General features: G+C 34.3%; 1 long non-coding RNA gene across 1 annotated transcript; it reads left to right on the forward strand.

Moving 5' to 3' along the window:
- Positions 1-992: 992 nt before the first annotated feature.
- On the forward strand, positions 993-17,140 carry LOC129524127 (uncharacterized). The gene is made up of 3 exons (XR_008667801.2): positions 993-1,076; positions 2,117-2,181; positions 16,263-17,140. It is a non-coding gene; the product is annotated as an uncharacterized lncRNA (long non-coding RNA).
- Positions 17,141-18,444: the final 1,304 nt, after the last annotated feature.

The raw sequence follows: 18,444 nt of genomic DNA on the forward strand, positions 1-18,444 counted from the left end.
CCAAACATAATAGATTCTTGGTATTTTTTGGCTGAATGAAGTATCTGAGCAAAACCAATAAAGAAAAAGATACACCTGCAACAACGTGTTTATCACAGCACAATTCACAATTGCAAAGATATGGAGCCAACCTAAGTGCCCATAAACCAATCAGTGGATAAAGCTAATGTGCTATAAATATAACATGGAATACTACTCAGCCATAAAAAAGAATGAAATATTGTCTTTTGCAGTAATTTGGGTGGAGCTGGAGGCCATTTTTCTAAGTGAAGTAACTCAGTAATGGAAAGCAAAATACTGTATGTTCTCACTTATAAGTGGGAGCTAAGCTATGGGTACACAAAGGCATACAGAATGGAATAATGGACATTGGAGACTCAGAAGGGGGAAGGGTAAGAAGGAAGTAAGGAATAGAAAACTACTCATTGGGTACAAAGTGCAGTACTCCGGTGATGCGTGTACTAAAATCTTAGACTTCACCACTATACAATTCATCCGTGTAACCAAAAACCACTTGTACTTCTAAAGCTATTAAAGTAAAAAAAAAAATTAAAAAATAACGTGAATCCCATTAAAGGGAGAAACATAAACATATATGTGAATGTGTTGTGAGTGGGTATGTGTGTATATTCTAGAAGGATGTATATTAACAAGCTAAAAGAGTTATCTCTGAGTTGAGAGGCAGGTTTTGTTTTATTTGGTATAAACTGGGTATACAAAAAAGGGTAGATATTAATCTTCAAATATCAGAACCATGAAGACACTACTTTCATTCTTAATCATAAACCACGTATATACACAGAATGGGACTATACTTTTTAAATTTATTTTTTTATAAGGGCAAATATTACTATGGTACTTATTGTCATACAAGAAAGTGACCACTGAAGGGTACACAGAATTTATCATATCGTTAAATGTAATATGCCTTCTTTTCTTCTTCTAAATAAAAATACAGGAAAGCTTGAGCAAGTTTGAGCAACTCACAGAATCTTAGCCACTGAAATCCTACACTAGCACATTGCTGTGAAGGTTTGAAAAATAAATGAGCTGTCTGTGTGTTCTTCCTTGAGGAGGTAAGTACTATCTCATTGATTCTTTCATAGTTAGTTGAGATTTGGCTGTCCTTTGATGATTTAAAGTAAGAGATAAGCTCCAGACTGACTGTATTTGTATTTTTTTAACAGTTCTTATTCTGAGTATGAACTTTCTGAAAAATGCCAGATGTTTAAACACGTATTTCTGCCATGTAATAGCATGACTATAGGTATTATGTTTGAATCCACACTTAGACCAATTTGCAGATATCATTAGTGTCTAAGCATCCTCGTTTGTTCTTAGGAATCCATGAAGCTTAGGGTAAGGGGTTTCTGGGGCCAGTGAACTGGAAATGTTAAAAACATGCCACGTAGAATCTGAAATTTAGCCACATTATTCCAAGACGTAGTGGAACAAGGATTGGATTCCTAGTCAGATTCGAGTCCCATCTCTCTTATGTAATTGTGCTGTATAGTCAAAGATAAATAAAAGGCCTTACTACATGTCAGTCACTGGTCTAAATTCTTTATAGGTACTGGCTAATTTCAGCCATAAAATAGTTATTTAAAGTAGATAATATTGTTGTTCTCCCAGTTAATAAAGGAGGTAACTGAACTAGAGAGAATTTTTGACTCAGGATCATACTTAAATGGATTGCAATTTGACCTAAGGCCATATGACCTTAAAATTTTAGGCTATATTGTGCCTACTTCACCCCTCATGGATAACATCTTTCTGCTCTCTCATTACATTGTCTAGAGTTCATGTGGGAAACTATTATATAAAATATTATATAGATTATATTTTATCAATATAAATCTTCATTTATATTATTAATAAATTTATCTTAATATAAATATATTATATAATTATATAAAAATTATATTGATATAAATATAAAAATAATGCTATATTGTATTAATATAATATGATAATATATTAACATAATATAATATATTGCTAATAGATTTGTATTAATATATATTTATATAAATGTATTTATATAATTATACTTATGTAATTATTGCATATTATTATATACAATAATTATTATATTATATTATATTTTTATTTTTAGGTATAAATGTGAGTGTTGCCAAACACAATCTACGTAAAGATTGTTGGTCGTAAAGGGTGATGGAGGTAGGTCATGTACCTTTTGTTTTCCCAGCAGGCAGACTGGTGCTGATCCACCCACAGGGCTCACTAGTAGTCTAATGACTTTTGTCTGTAAATTTGATCTGAGATGCCTGGGAAGTTGGGGCACAAGGCATATTGCCTTGGACTATGATGAAAAGTTTCAGGCTTACACAGGTAAGATACCTATGTGGATCATAATCCACCCAGTAGTACTAAACACTTCAAGATTTAGAACGTACCACCAGCACAGTGGAGCAAAAAGCTCTGGGGCCCTTAGAAATAACAAATTTAGGGCCAAGCATGGTGGCCCGAGTACTTTGGGAGGCTGAGGTGGGGTGATCACGAGGTCAGTTCAAGACCAGCCTGGCTAACATAGTGAAACCCCGACTCTAGTAAAAATACAAAAATTAGCCAGGCGTGGTGGCAGTTGCCTGTAGTCCCAGCTACTTGGGAGGCTGAGGCAGGAGAATCGCTTGAACCCAGGAGGCAGAGGTTGCAGTGAGCCGAGATCACACCACTGCACTCCAGCCTGCGCGACAAAGCAAGACTATGTCTCAAAAAAAGAAAGAAAGAAAGTAAAAGCAAATTTAAAGCACTTCCTATGCTTTGAACAAGAGGAAATGGAATCATCAACAGTAGAGGAGGTGTAACCAGTTACAAGTGAAAGAGGTGCTTTGCAAATACAAGGGCATTATTCCCAGGTCCAGACTTCACATCATTATAAACAAAAAGTGGATATAATGACAGAATATATCCCTACTGGCCAGGCAAGGACCTTGCCTGTCAAAAGCCATAAAAAGCAGGATTAAATTAGCTACCCTCAGTCTTTTCTGATAAATTTCCATGTGGACACAAGACTCAAAAAATCAATTGAGTTTAAATTGTGGTAACTAGTCCCAATAGTGCTTTTGTTCCCTTCTGGGAATAAAGCATGAGCTGATAATACATTCAGCTGAAACATACTTTCGAAGGTGTCATTAATTCTAAGAATGATGGAAAAGTAATGTTGCTACATTTTTTGGTTTTCCTTGTAGTTGGTACTCTTGTACCTTCAAAACCTTATTTGCAGTATCAAATAGAAATATTGGTCATTCCTAGGATCTATAGCTTGACAATCATGATTTCCCAGAACTAATTAAAGTTATGTTTTAATGTTTTTTTCTAAATAAAATGTATTTTGGTAACAAGTATAAAAAGTCAGAGTGTTTTATAAGCATCCTAACATTGTATATTCAATAAAATTATATCAAGAACTTAACACAATGATTATTGAAGAACAATTAGTATTAAAGATAAATAGATGTGAAAATTGATAAACTCATATGAGAAGGTATATGAACTCAATTATAAGCACATTGTACTTAAAATACCACTACAAAGACAAAATAATTTTTTTTTCAATAATGCCACCCTACAGGTTGCTTAATTACTACTAACAAATTGTCACTTTATGGACTTGAATACATATACAAATTATGGCACTCATATTCAGTATTTGACTTCATATGTTACATGTATATTATTTGATGTAAAATATTATCAAAGGGCATTTTAAATGTTTGGTTCTGTTTAATCATCTATTTCTAGTCAATAAAAGACTTGTTTCAACAAACACAGGTATATATTTTAGAACAGAGCAAGTGATTTTGACTGAAATTTAAAAAAAACAGAAATGAAAAAAATTTAAAGCAAGACTTGTAAATGACAATTCCTCTCCACCACCACTTCTACTCTAGGCATAGCTAAACAAGGCCAACCAGATTTTAGAATTTGTTATATTTCATATTTGGTTTAGCTAATCACAGTGCTTACAGAGATAATCAGATATGGAAAAGGAGAATCAAACATGGAAATTTAATCTTGCTAAATGAGTCTAATTAGCACAAAAGCAATCTAATTTGACTTGCTGCCCCTGCTTTCAAATAAGTTCCCAAACTGCCCCAGCAATCGATCAATTCATCTGGCACTTTGTGGGTGATATTGGTTTCATTAAAGAAGCAACTCTTCATGAGATTTAAGTTAGCTATGACTCATCTTTTCATATTCCTTTCCACCACATAAGAAAGTGAGTGTAATAGAAAACTAACCTCTCCTGAGAACAGCAACAAAAATAAAAAAACACATTCCTGTTGTGGTTAATGCTAATTGGATTAGGGGGCTGAAATCTCACTTGCATTAGAGAATTTCTCTTGTTCCTTCTTTCTGTACTTATTCTCAACACCAAAATTAGACCTTGATATGATAACCAGAGGTGTACATCACTGCTATCAGGTGAGGTTCCCATCTATGGTACCCAGAGAAAAATGTGTCAATCTTTTATATTGTTTTAAAATTACTGAGTGCAGTAGTCATGACAACTCCATTTGATAACAGTTGACGCAAAAGAAATCTAGTGTAATCTCATCACATACTCTAAGTCGCATTAATTAAAAATATTTCTAATAATTGTATTCCTATGAAAAATCTCTGAGGTTCAGCATTTTGCACAAAAATCTGAAGGGTACCATATAGGATATCATGAAATAATTGTCTGGAGAAGAATGTGTTTCTATGTAATACCTAAAATGAAATTTACCTATTAAGAACTACAAGCTCAAGAGACTTCCCAGGGATAAGACTTTCAATACAGTGCCAGGTTATTGGCTTATGTAATTTTCTATATTGCTTATGGCAATTACCAATAGTTATAGAACTAGAAACTAATGCAAAAAAATTAATGAAAAAGCAGAGTGGATATATTGAATTAGTTAAACAGCCAATGGTGAAGAAGGAAGAAACACTTTTCTGTCTCTTTACAAACTCTCCAGTTTATTCCCTGAAGCGTGAAATTTGAGTGCCCATAGACAATATTATTGTTTGGCTTTCAGAGCTATAAAATACTCCTGGCATCTCCATTTGAAAAACGTGGCTGCTGACATTTAAATGACTCTGTTAAAATTTGACCTGGAAAATTACAGTTGACGCTCTACACTTCATTACCAGAAGAACGTAGCCACATTAGAAGGAGTTGGAAAGGAGTAATACAAACAATTAAAGAGGAAAATAGGAAGAGGGACATTAAAATTGTACTGTTAGAAAAATGATGATGAAACTGAGATGTAGAAGTCCTATGTCCAAAGAATGATGATGTAAGTGTGAAGATAATATGGAGATTATATTCAATTGTTTAAAATGCGTACAATAAAACATAAGGTTAAAGAAAATTAAACCTTCTATTTTAAAAAAGATGCATTTTATAATATACAAAAAATTACAAAATACAAAGTATTATTCTTTAGGTGTCAAGTATAGTAAGCCCCTCTTAAAAGAAAACAAAGCGAAACAAAATAAAAAGACACTTAGACTTACAGAGGGTAACTGCTCATGATAAGGAGTTTCTTTCGTCATACTCTCAAAGAAAACCCCCAAAACTCCCCAAAATGCTGTTTATTAGAACATTTTTTTTTCTGATAATGCTCAACAACATAATGAGCAACTGAGATGTGATGCTTTCTTGGATTATTTAAATAATAAGGCACATTAGATAATATATCTTGGGGCCTCTTTTATGTTGAAAATGTATAGTTATATCAGGTTCTATAAGCATTAGCATTATTAAATACTTGGACTACCTATTGCTATATCCTGTCATACTTATGTATTCAGAGAATTGAAATTCTAAGTCATGTTAAAATGAAAATTTACTTGGCTATCTCGTAGTAAATTATTTCAGCACAAAGTACTGCATTGTTTTCCTAAATAAATTTGTGGATTTAGCAAGGTTTTTAGTTTTCCTATTTAACACTCCTTCCTCCTCTTCTTCATATGATCATACTTGATGAACAGTTCTATATCTATCAAAGTTAGACTTGCAGTTTTAGTAGCTAATAAATACATACTCAATTCTACCACAAGTTACATTATTCCGTGGAAAGTTGCATGGAAACAGTGAAATGAGGAAAGACAACTAAGTGTTGAATGTGTCTTCCTCTCTGATGTCACTACATTTTTCTCCCTTGGGAACCATTGCCACCCCTAGAACTTTCATCTCTATGCAGACAACTTCCAAAGCCATATTTTCTAACCCTTGAACAATTTTCTAACAATTAGTGTTATGTTTCCAACTCTCTTTTGGATCCTTTCACTGGGATATTATGCCATGATCTCAAATTAGTGAGGAAACAGATATAGAAATCCTGAGATATTCAGAGATATGAAACCCATCACAAGTAGCTAGGTATAGAAATCATTATTAAGAGCACTTCCTCCTTATCACCATGCTTACCCATGATATCACCATCCCCCAGCATCGAAGCTTTGACAGTCATCTTAATTCATAGCCTGCTCCTTCCCACATTGTTACTTACCAAGTCTTGATTTTTCTTTCCCAGTGTCTTCTAATCTAGTCTTGCATATGCACAAACATACACACACACACACACACACACACACACACACGCACATGCACATACACTGCCTCATTCCTTGCCTCATACCCACAGTTCCCTCCAATGGAAATTTCCTTCCCATCTCCCCTTCCAAAATCTTTACTGTTTGGTTTAAGAACATTGCAGCTGGATTTAAGAATGATTCCCTGTTGTCTATAGGATAAATCCCCAGTCTGTAGCCGGAGGTTCAAAGGTTTCCATGATTTGACTCTACTCCCATGTTACCACCCTCATTCCCAACACATATTCCTGTAGTCACTATCCGTCAAAGAGATGTGGACTTTCTCAGTTACATACTTTCAACTACCCCATGTTCTTATCTTGGAATACTCTTTCTTTCCTTCTTCACCTGTCAGAATTCTGAAAAGTCCCACTTAAATCTCATTTACACCCTGAAGCCTTTCTTGGCTGCTTTATGTAGAAGAAAGTCTCCTAAACTATAACCTATTATCTGCTACTCATCTATTCTAGAAAATGGTAACATTTAGAATAGACATATTTTTTCCATCATAGATTAGATTTACTATATATATATTAAATACTGTCTCATAATTAATTTTCATAGAGAATTTCAAAGGCCATCTGTTTAATTAGATGATCAGCATCTTAAGAGAAATTTGGTAGGTAAATAATTAAAAACCACTAGCTTTGAAGTCACAACCATCTGTGTGGCTCAATAAAAACTCAAAACATTACCATGAGAATGGGCAAGTTATTTAGCTTCTCAAAGCCTTGGGATATTGGTTTGTAAGAAGGAAGAAGATATACCCATCTTGAAACTTCATTTAGGAGAAAATGTGGTATATATACATAACAAAATACTATTCAGCCATTAAAAATTCTAATTTGTAGCAACATGGATGGAACTAGGGGTCATTATGTTAAGTGAAAAAAGCCAGACACAGAAAGACAAATATCACATGTTCTCACTCATATGTAGGAGTTTTAAAAAGTTGATTTCATGGAGGCAGAGTGTAGAATGAATGTTACAAGGGGCTGGGAAGGGTGGGTTGTGAGATAAAGGAAGGTTGGTTAATGAGTAAAAACATACAGTTAAATAGAAGGAATAACATTGCCTTCAATAGCACAGTCAGGTGACTATAGTTAACAATAATTTATTGAATATTTCAAAAGAGCTAGAAGAGAAGATTTGAAATGTCCCCAACACAAAAATATGATCAGTGTTTGAAGTAATGGTTATCCTAAATACTCCAATTTGATAATTACACATTGTATGCATGTATCAAAATATAACATGTACTGTATAAGTATATATTATGTATCAATTTAAAATAACATATGTAAAGGTGTCAATCCTGGAAGGCACTCAATAAGCATGAATTCTTCTTTCTCTTTGTGTTTTCTTAGTAGCTGACTCACAGTGGGGACTTAGTCAAAATAAATTAATAACCCAAATTTTTGTAACAATTTACATTTTATCATTTCTTAGGAAAAAACTAGCTCAGTGTCACTAGAGCCAAAGCACATATAGAGATTGGAGAGTAATAGAGTTAACAATGAAAGTTCAAACAAGACGGTGGAAAACCTTGATTGTCAAGCTATACACAATTTTACTCACTTACTCTGAAATAAGACATGCTGAAAGACTTGAATCAAGAGTCGCCTCTTTTAAATTTGCCCACATTATAATATATGGAAAGCAACCAGAGTAAGTGTTAGACACTTGCAAAAGCATGAAGATGGTTTCAGAAGGCTGGGCTAACATCCCGGCCTTGACGATGAATAGCTGTGCAACCCTAGGCAAATCCCTTTACCTCACTGAGCCTCTGTTTTCTCATCTATAAAATAGAAGTAATAATTCCATTGTCATGGAATTTATTTGAGGATTAAGTAAGATTAGGTATATAAAATATTATTCATAATATGCAAAGAACCACATGAATGTAAAATATTAAGAATGCCACATGTGTCCTGCTTTAGAGATTATTGTGTTATTAAAGTTAGATTTGGTGAGATACATCATAGGGTTTGTAAATCTTTACAAAAAATTAAGATGCAGGTCTATGTTTATGGTGGAATGGGAGTTTAACAATAATGTGATGATGGAGTTGACTCCCATTTCAGAGGAGGGCCACAACTACAAAAAGTAACAATACCAAAAGCAGTGGTCCCTGTAAGATGGGCTTATTCAATTGCTATTTGTCCTTTTCTTCTTTTTCTGATCCCAGTGCTGCCAGATTTCAACAGCAGGCTAAAATCCCATAAAACAATAATATAATGTGACTGTTTACTAAATGTGTAAGACAACATTGACTACTGGAAAAAATAATAGCATTACATCAAGTTAAACTAAATCCAGTAGGCAGAAAATGCAATAGAATGTTGCAAAACAAAAGCATGCATCTTGCTTTGAGCCCTGAAGACCAACAAGGGAATGGTGGTGATGGTCTCCATGTGGAAACATTGCCTTGAGTTTCTGCACTCAGGTGTGAGAACAGCTGACTGCAGTACCATAGTTGACTGTGTTGCTATGTTGCTGGATATAAAGGTAATTAGGCCCCAAATCTAGTATGGCTTTAAGGAGTATAGATAATTCAATTCAAATTCTGAAATCAGCCATCTGAAGTTGCTCACAAATTGTAAACAGAATTAAGGCGCAAGTAATAATCATTAACATTGTTTATGTTTCTTGATATCATTTAGGAGGCATTCATCATTGACTTTCTGGTTGCAGAAAAGATTATATTTATTTATCTAGTAATAATAGGTAACATAAAAGCAGTATTGTATAAGCTTATGGATGTGTGGGTTGTAATGTCTATTATATACATAAAGTATTTAGAGGACAACTCAACTATGTTCATATTATTAGTTACTGAAAATGAACTCAGAGCATAAGTACATAAAAAAAGTTTACTCGAAAGTATAGCTCTTACCAATATATTATAATTATTTCTGCTTTGTATTTAAGCCTTCAGGCTTGGTAGTCTTCTCATTTAAAGGAAGAAAATGAAAAATTGAAACACATCATTTTAGTTAAAATTCCAGGATCAAAAGATATTGAGCAGTCTCGCTTGATAAAATCAGTCCCAACAGTGCTTTTGTCTTTACAGTTAATGATTAGTTTCATGGTTTTCCACGCTATTTTTTATATAAGGATCTATCGTCCTTAATTAGGAGGTAGGAGGACTTCAGTATTTCTAAGTTGCAACATAGCATAACAAGAAAAATATATCCACATAAGATTCAAACTCCTTATTGGAAGAGGTATGGAAAATCTTGTCTTAATTGGAGGTATATGGCCAATTGGTTGCAGTGATCTAAAACTCGTGGGGATGACTTATTTTTAAACACCACAACCAATTTTTGGATTTGTTTTGTTTTGTTATATGGAGTCTTGCACTGTTGCCTGGGCTGGAGTGCAGTGGCGCGATCTCGGCTCACTGCAACCTCCACCTTCCAGGTTCAAGTGATTCTCCTGCCTCAGCCTCCCAAGTAGTTGGGATTACAGGCACCCACTACCACGCCTGGCTAATTTTTTGTATTTTTAGTAGAGACAGAGTTTCACTATGTTGGCCAGGCTGGTCTTGAATGCCTGACCTCGTGATCCACTCACCTTAGCCTCCCAAAGTGCTGGGATTACAGGTGTGAGCCACCGCGCCAGGTCTATTTTTTAAAATTTTATTTATTAGTACTTTGTGTATGTATTTATTTTTAAATTTTAATTGACAAATAATAATTGTACATATTCATGGGATACACAGTGATGTTTTGATATATATAATGCACAGTGATCAGCTGCAGGTAATTAGCATATCCATCATCTCAAACATTTATCATTCCTTTGTGTTGGGAATGTCCAGTATCCTCATTCTAGCTATTTGAAACTCTAAAATATATTATTGTTAATTATAGTCATCCTACAGTGTATAGAATAGGGGTCCCCAACCCCCCGGTCCCATACTTGTGTGGTTGGGAACTGTGGCCTGTTAGGAATTGGGCTGCACAGCAGGAGGTAAGCTGCAGGCAAGAGAGCATTCCGGTCTGAGCTCTGCCTCCTGTGAGATCAGTCGTGGCATTAGATTCTCATGGAAACGTGAACCCTACTGTGAACTGCGCATGCGAGGGATCTAGGTGTGTGCTCCTTATGAGAATCTAACTAAAGCCTCATCATCTGAGGTGGAACAGTTTCATCCCCAAACCACCCCCACCCTCTGCCCCTGTCTGTGGGAAAATTGTCTACCATGAAACTGGTCCCAGGTGCCAAAAAAGCAGGGGACCGCTAATATAGAACTTTTTCCTCCCATCTAGGTGTAATTTTGTATCTTTTAATAAATCTCAGTCTCTCTCTCCCTTCCCCTGCCCTTCCCAGCCTCTGTTCTATTTTTTACTTTTATGAGTTCAACTTTTTTTAGCTTCCACAAATGAGTGAGAACATGTGGTGTTTATGTTCCTGGCTTATTTCACTTAACATCCTCCAGTTCCATCCATCTTGCCTTCAGTGACAGAATTTCACTCTTTTTAATGGCGGAATAGTATTCCATTGTGTACATATACCACATTTGCTTTATTCATTCATGTGTTGTTGGACACCTAGGATGATTCCATATTTTGGCTATTGTGAATAGTGTTGCAATAAACATGGGGGCATAGAGGTCTCTTTGATATGATTTTCTTTCCTTTGGATAAATTCCCCGTAGTGGAATTGCTGGATCATATAGTAGTTTTATTTGTAATTTTCTGAGGAACCTTCACACTGTTCTCCATAGTGGTTGTACTAGTTTACATTCCCACCAGCAGTATATAAGAGTTCTCTTTTCTCCGAATTTTTTCCAGCATTTGTTATTTATTTATTTGTTTATTGTCTTTTTGATGATAGGCATCCTAACTGGCTCATTGTGTTTTGATTTGTGTTTGCCTGATGATTAGTGATGCTGAACATTTATTCATATCTTCGTTGGCCATTTGTGTGTCTTCTTTGAGAAATGCCTGTTCAGATAATTTGCTCACTTTTTAATCGGATTGTCTGGGTTTTTTTTTTTTTTTTTTTTTGGCAGTTGAGTTGTTTGAGTCCTTGTATACTCTGGATGACAATTGTCTGTCTGATAAGTACTTTATAAATATTTTCTCCCTTTCTGTGGGTTGTCTCTTCACTCTCTTGTTTTCTTTGCTGTGCAAAGGTTTTTAGCTTGATATAATCTAATTTGTTTATTTTTGCTTTTGTTGCCTGTGCTTTTGAGGTCTTACTCATAAATTTTTTTCTTAGACCAATGTCCTGAAGTGTTTCTCCTATATTTTCTTGTAGTAGTTTCATTGGTCTGGGTCTTACACTTAGATCTTTGACCCATTTTAAGTTGATTTTTGTATAGGGAGGGGTGGGAGTCTAGTTTCATTCTTCTGCTGATGGATATGTAGTTTTCCCCACACCATTTATTGAAAAGACTGTCTTCCTTAATGAGTGTTCTTGGCATCTTTGTCAAAAATGAGTTGACTGTAGGTGTGTGGTTTTATTTCTGGGTTCTCTATTCTGTTAGATTGTTTTAAACAGGTAAAGTAACCATAAGTTAAGTTTGAAGCTTTATCCTTTGTTGAAAATATAAGGGAAAAGGTCACTCTGAATTTCTCATGTCTTCAGTAGGTAGGTTTTACTTTAAGAAAACATGCCACATTCCCAGGAACTTCCAAGATTAAAATGAGAAACCACGCTGTCTTCAGATTTTTCACAGGAAAAGTCTTTAGATTTCTGAGTAAAAACTATTTTCAACCTAGAATTTTGACACTTTGCTGAACTATCAATAAAGTCTAAGGGAAAATTAAAAAGATTTTTAGACTTTTAAGGACTCAAAATATTTTCTTCTCACTCATCACTTTTAAAACATATTCTAAGTAGCTTGTCTTATTTTTCCATAATGTTAAAATTTTTACTGTGGTAAAATACACATAACAAAATTTACAATTTTAACAATTTTTTTTTCTTTTTTTTTGAGATGGTGTCTCTCTTTGTCCCCCAGGCTGGAGTGCAGTGGTGCAATCTCGGCTAAGTGTATGATTTATCTGGTATTAAATACATTTTCATTATTATGCAACCATCCCGTATCCATTCTAAAATTTTTGTATCATGCCAAACAGAAATTTTGTATCCATTAAACAATAACTACCTATTACTACCCCCCTGCAGCCCTGGTAACCCCTATTCTACTTTCAGTCTCTATGAATTTCACTATTCTAGATACCTGTTATAAGTGGAATCCTATAATATATGACCTTCTGTGTTTCACTTATTTCAATTAGCATAATATTTTCAAGGTCTATCCATGTTGTAATATGTATCAAAATTTCATTCCTTTTATTGCCTTCATAATATTCCATTGTATGCTTATGCTGCATTTTGTTTATCCATTCGTCTATCAATGGACATTTAGGGTGTTTCCACTTTTGGCTACTGTGAATAATGCTTATATGAATATTTGTGTGAAAATATCTGTTCTAGTCCCTGCTTTAAATTCTTTTGGGTGTATACCCAGAAATGGAATTGCTGGATCATATGGTAATTCTATGTTTAATTTTTTGAGGAACTTCCATACTGTTTTCCACAGCAGCTACACTATTTTATATTCCCAGTAGCAATGCACAAGTGTTCCAATTTCTTCTTATCCTCCCCAACACGTATTAGTTTCTGTTTTGTTTTATAATATTATGTTGGTTCAAAAATAATTGTGGTTTTTGCCATTACTTTTTTAATATATATATTTTCAGTTCTGGGATACATGTGCAGGACCTGCAGGTTTGTTATGTAGGTATACATGTGCCATGGTGGTTTGCTGGAAAAGTACTGTCACATTGTGGTTTTGATTTGCATTTTGGTTGTTTATTTTTTTGTTTTTGAGTCATAGAGGTTTTTTATATTTTCTGGATATTAATCCCTTATCAGCATATGATTTGCAAATATTTTCTCCTATTCTATAGGTTGCCTTTTCAACATCATGATTTTGTCCTTTAACACTAAAGTGTTTTATTTTGATGAAATTTAACTATTGTTTCCTTTTGTTGTCTGTGCTTTTGATATCTTACCTAAGGAATCATTGCCAAATCCAATGCCATGACGATTTCCTCTATTTTTTTTTCTAAGAATTTTATAGGTTTAGCTCTTACATTTAAGACTTCGATATATTGAGTTAATTTTTATATATAGTGTAAGTTAAGGATCCAACTTAATTCTTTAGCATATGGATGTCCATTTTTCCTAGCACCGTTTGTTGAAAAGACTATCCTTTCCTCATTGAATGGTCTTGAATACCTCATCAAAAATAGTTTGACTATATATATGAGAGTTTATTTCTGGGCTCCATGTTATATTCCATTGGTCTATATAGCTGTCTTTATGATGCTCATCATTTCTTAAAAAGTTACTTAAGGAGGTATTCCAACCAAACTAAGGAAGAAGACAAGATAGGCTTTGGGAGACAGAAGTACCAAACCAGAATAACAATGTATACAATCCCCAAATTATAGTTTTGCATAAGCCTGAAGAGTAACCAGTCCAAATAGGAGCGAGGGGGGAGAGGTTTTCAAATACTAGTCTTAGGGAGAGAAGGGGATTCAATTAATTAGATAGAATGAGGGTTTTGATAAACTTGAGAATATGGTAAAGGCATGTGGTGGAACAGAGAAAAAAATAATCCATTCCAGCCTGACTGTAGAAATGTTTCCTTTGAGTAGCACAGCAATTGTGCCATTAGATCTTAGAAGAAGAAATGTAATTTCTTTTTCCTTTTTTGAGACAGAGTCCCACTCTGTCACCCAAGCTGCAGTGCAGCAGCACAATCTCGGCTCACTGCAACCTCTGCCTCCCAGGTTCGAGTGATACTTCTGCCTCAGCCTCCCGAGTAGCTGAGAAAAAATGTAATTTTATTACACAACTTGGTTCTGCAGAAAGCAAAATTTACACATTCATAGTACTATAAACTTTGAATTTTTCATTATGCTTTCAATTTTAAAAAGTAACCCATAGACAAATCAGGGACTTACTGTATTACAGAAAAGAATGTAAGGGTTATTACCTTAACAATATAAAAGATAAGGAATTGGAAAATGGTATTGGAGTGAATACCATTCACTCCAAGGAATGAAGTGAAAGCTGGTGCATCTATATTCTGATCACTTACAATGAAGGGAAAGTGAAAACTGTCTATGGTTATTGGACTAGAAAGTGGAAGTTTATGCAAGTTGTTTAAAATTATGTAGGTATCCAATAAAAGAAATATGAATAGTGAAAAACAACATGGAGGTAAGGAAAAAATAAAGGTAAAGTGAGGAGGTATGAGATCAACCCTCACCTATCATAGTAGGAAGTCAATAGACACTGTAAAAAAACTTGTAAAACCACAAACAACAATAAGTAATGAGCCTTAATGAGCAATTGGAAGATTGTTGCAGCACTCCAAAGGCACTAGAAATGAACATTTTTAAAGGGTTGCCTCTAAAGAGCAAGCAAGTGGGTTGGAAGGAGGAAGCAGCAGGCTTCTTTTCACTACAAGCCCTTCTATTTGATTTTCTAGCCACGTGTATATCTTGTTTTGATAGTGTAAGATAAAATATAAAATGCAATGCCAAATAAGAAAAGAAAATATAAGATCAGATAAGAATTCATAAATCAGTATAATCTGAGGTAATTATTTGATTACAAAACAATATTTGGCTTGCTAAGGAGTCAGTGATATGTCTCTTTAAATAATGACGGCTCCGTCTGCACTTTACTGTTAGTCCTAAATCATATAAACTACTTGATGAAGAAGGTGTTCAAGCTAAAGTGGTCAAAGAAGGGCAACTAAAGATTCATCTTCAAGCATCTCTGAAATGAAAATGTAAATCTCTGGGTTAAAAGCTTTTCTTTAAAAATTTAATTCATAAATAACTTATCTGTGAAGGTGATTAAAATACTGAGATTATGTCTGAGTCTATAGACAGATTCGTTGATCCAGAACTCAAGGATCTGAGTCCTTAACCTATCCTGAAAAACACACCTGAATCAGGATATAAACCACAAAGTTCTTAAAAGACATGAAGCTCATGTTTCAATATTTTACCAAGAGAGATTCTCAGCCCCCTCTTGTAAGTTATATTAATAGCTACTGATGTTAATATATACACACAATCCTAAAAATTTTGTTAGCTGATTCCTATGTACAGAGTTTCTTAAGGGAGAGAAAGGGAGTATAATAGGAGATCCTTGACTGCATCAAGTGACAACTAAAAGCGAGGGAAACAATGTTAAACAAACAAACAAAAAACAATAAAGCAGGCACAAGAGTTTTAGAAAATAGGAACTGGAGGACATTTAGTTTGCCTGCAAACCGCCCTATACATCAGAAAGCCCAGAGAGCTGGTGTAACTTTAACATTGCTGTAACTAATGACACATCGCTCCCTGTATGTTGAGGACTCTCACAACTAGATTTCTAACTTGAACGATTCTTCTTTGCTCCAGACACGTTATTCAACTGTCTGCTGAATGTCTCCAGCTGAATATTCCCCAGGCTCTTCCAATTCTTCACCCTCATTTCTCTTGGGAAGTGGCAACATCTCCTCCTGATTTCCTATCTCGGTGGTCTGATTCCTGGGCACTAATCTAAATGTTCCACCTGCATGGTTTTATTCACAGTTTTCTCAACTTGCATTGCCTTTTTCTCTTGCACAGATCTCCAGCTGTGGGGAGACTGCTGAAGCACTCTGAAGGAACTAGAAGCAAGTACCTACTCATTTGCAAGACCCAGCAACGGAAGCATCATATGCTATATTAAGGTTATGCTGTCCTGAGTCCCCAAAAGCAGCTAATTGTGCTCTGTTTAGACAGACATTTCTCCCAGTACCACTAACAGTTTGTCACTCAAATTTGCTTATCTCCCTCTCCTGGACTCTTTGAGGATACAATCTGTATCTTAATTGCCTATGACCACTCAGAATCTAACTTAGTCCCAGGCACATACTATCTGTTCCATAAATTTACTGAACAAATGAATGAATTACATAGCAGATAACACATTGATTTTGGTAAGAGAAAAAAATACTAACAGGCAATTTTCAGAGGAGAAAACACAAATGCTTAGTAAACATAGGAAAGATGCTCAAATTTACAAGTTTCAGGAAAATGAAACACACACACACACACACACAACACCAAGAAACCGATGATTTAAAGTGTCAAAGGTGGAAAAGATGGATAACTTCGAGTGTTGGCCAGGATGTGTGGAATACTACAGAATTAGTAGGAAAATGAAATATTACTACTGTTCTTGCAAGCAATTTGATAAGTCATTAAAATGTAAAATGTGCATACTGTTTGACCTAGAAACTTCTGGGAATTTATATGGCAGAAGTAAAAGTGCAGCACATCAGGATTAATACACAAGTTTATTTATTACAGAATTGTTTTAGTAGCAGTTTCTCCCTAAACAAACAAAACAAGATGACAACAAACATACAAACAAAAACACTTCTGGAAAACGAAATCCTTATCAATAAAATAATCAGTATATAAAATTATGACATATCTATATTGTGGAAAAATACAGAGAATGAAGTACACCTATATACAATGATACAGATTAAAATATATGTATATCTTCTTATTCAAGCAAAAGAGAAATCTGGAAAGATAACATTTTCAGAGGAGAGAAGACTGATTTTGCTTCGTATACTTATAAAGAATTTAAATTGTTTTTTAAATGTTTTAAAGTAAATAGCTGTTTAATATGTGGAAAAATACAGAAACTATGACACTTGTCTACCCATCTCTTAAGTATATAAAATGGCAATATTTTGACATATTTTCTTCAGCTCTCTTTTTTAAAAAGGAGTCGTGTCACACAGATAAAGTCATTTCACCCACATCCCTGTTCAATTTCCTCCTCCCACTCTCCCCAGAGGTAACCACTGTCTTGATGTGAGGATGAATTCTTCCTGGGCCTGATTCTATAATTTGCATGTGCATATGTATGTATTCATAAACAATAGAGATCTCTTTTTGTGTGTTCATATAATTGGTTTCATTCTTACCTATCATTCTGATACTTGATTTTGTGCTCAAGGTTTCTTTTCAGCATTATCTATGTTGATGTTATTAATTCATTTGTATTGCCTAAAGTGTTCTATTGTATAAACTTACCACAATTTATTCATTCTGCTATGAATGGAGATGAATGATGCATGTTGTTGTTTATATCTTCTTGTGTGCACATGCCAGAGTTTCTCCAGGTTATGTAGCTAGAAGTGGAATTGTAGGATCGCAGGCCATTTCTTTTGGAAGGTTTTCTCTGTTGCCCACCTTTTAACCCTTTGACTGGTTTAGTATTGCAACTGTTTTCTTATTTATTTAGTAGTTATTCTTACATTTTTAACATGCATACTTAACTCTAAAGAACTAATATAATCAATAGGCCTGACTTCATCTTGAATAATAAGAGCAACTTACAACACTTGAATTCAAATTACTGCGCTTCTCTTCTTATCTTCCACGCTGTGGCTGTGAAGTATTTTAATTTAACCTTCTTTTCAAATCATTTCACCCTAAATTAGTCTTTCTTTTTGTTGTTTTTACAGTCAATGTTTATTTAGATTTATGCAGATGTTTTCCAATGCCTTCGTTCACCCATTTCTTATATCCTCCTCCTTCCTTCCATGTTCAATTTACTTATTTCTAAAACACATCCAGTCATATTTTTTAAAATCATTTACCTTAAAATGTATTTATTCTTGTCTAATTCTTTTTTTTTGTTTTTCATATTATATAAAGATATATGTATATTATATATATCTTTGTCTATGTATTATCTATCTTTCTATCTATCTATCTATCTATCTATCTATCTATCTATCTATCT

This window comes from Gorilla gorilla, chromosome 7 (genome assembly GCF_029281585.2).
Source record: "Gorilla gorilla gorilla isolate KB3781 chromosome 7, NHGRI_mGorGor1-v2.1_pri, whole genome shotgun sequence".
In the NCBI taxonomy this organism is placed as follows: Eukaryota; Metazoa; Chordata; class Mammalia; order Primates; family Hominidae; genus Gorilla; species Gorilla gorilla.